Genomic DNA, 1522 nt, shown 5'->3' on the forward strand with positions numbered 1-1522 from the left:
CACAGCCAGCCAACAATCATAAATGTATCCAACAGTGAAAAAGAAAACCACTTATTGTGATCTAATTTTAATGCCCAATCTGAAGAATTATATTACATAATCTGCTTCCTAGTTGCCCAGACAGGGAAGGATATAACAACTCCACTATACTGAGTACAACTGATCAGCCTCTTGGAATGAAAAAGTTAGCTCGAAGATATTTTCACCCAAAATAATCTATGATTCCTATAGAAATGAACACCTTTGCTGATTTTTTTTTTCCACTTTAGACTTCTCCCTAAAATATATTCTAACATCAAGACAATCCTGACCCAAAAATGGCTTCAATGGTTAGACACTTCAACTCATTAAAAGGTAAATACCCTGCCATCAAAATAAATAGGTAATACCCTATGACCACAAGTCTATTGTTGCCCCATCATAACCCTTATCATTGATGACTTAGGGGCCAACATAGTTGGAGGTTCCATAAGTGGTGTGAAGTAGACCATCATCCCTAACTTGATGAGACAATGCACTAAGGCCAAAGTCAGATATTTTTAGATTCCCATGTGTCCAAAGGTAGACTTTCTGGCTTCAAATCTATATGGTAAACATCTCTACTATGGCAATAATCAGCATCATTAATGTGTTGCTAGAAATATTTTCTTGCTTCATCTTCTTTCAATCTTCCATGGTTAACAATTTTGTCAAAGAGTTCGCTTCTAGATACAAACATAAGAACAATGTAAACCTTTGTCATGCTGGCCATGACCTCATACAACTAAACTACATTTGGATGCTTGATCAATTTCATTATAGATATATCCCACTTTAACTTCCACCTTTCCAACATTGAAAGATATGTGCCCAAAATTATAATGATTACAATCATTATAACCTTTAAATTTTTGGGAACTTTTAATCCCTGATATACCTTATCAGTCTGATATCGTTTAGTCAGGCCCCAAAGCAGGTCTAGCTAAAAAAATATTTCATTTTCAAACAACTGATATTCAAAACTGATCCATTAACCATCTGGCACTAATTTGATCAAAATTCAATCACTAGAAACCAATTTGAATCTCATTTTATATCTTTCTGCAAACTATCAACTTTGTGCTAGGAGGTTCTTTGACTAGCCTTAAAAATTGACCAAAACATCTGATCAAGCTTTGGAATCTGATATACTAATTCTCTATTCTAGACACTCCTACCCTGTCGAATCTTATTTCATGATGAATTCTCAGTCAAAAGATATTGACTGTTAAAGTTGCCCTTTTAAAACTGCTTGCAAGAAAACAAGTTAGAAAACCATAAAATGCTTTTGGATTCGGCTTCAAAAACTAGGTAAACTGACACTTGGGGGCACAAAACTTGGGGCGTTGGTTCATTTTCATGAAGAGAGCATAAATATACAGTTAGGGCTCATGACCAATAACAAGATGCATTTGGAAAACAATCAAAGTAGGCTACTCAAATTTGCATTTTGAAAACAATGGCAAAAAAACATTTTTTGCAAAGGGAATGGACCTAGGAAAGT

General features: G+C 34.7%; 1 pseudogene; it reads right to left on the reverse strand.

The window, feature by feature from the left end:
* Positions 1 to 295: 295 nt before the first annotated feature.
* Positions 296 to 874, reverse strand: LOC149535242 (CBL-interacting protein kinase 32 pseudogene; annotated as a pseudogene).
* Between the last annotated feature and the right edge of the window lie 648 nt (positions 875 to 1522).

Source organism: Cupressus sempervirens, chromosome 10 (genome assembly GCF_028749045.1).
Source record: "Cupressus sempervirens isolate cs-2001-9-10 chromosome 10, ASM2874904v1, whole genome shotgun sequence".
NCBI lineage: Eukaryota > Viridiplantae > Streptophyta > Pinopsida > Cupressales > Cupressaceae > Cupressus > Cupressus sempervirens.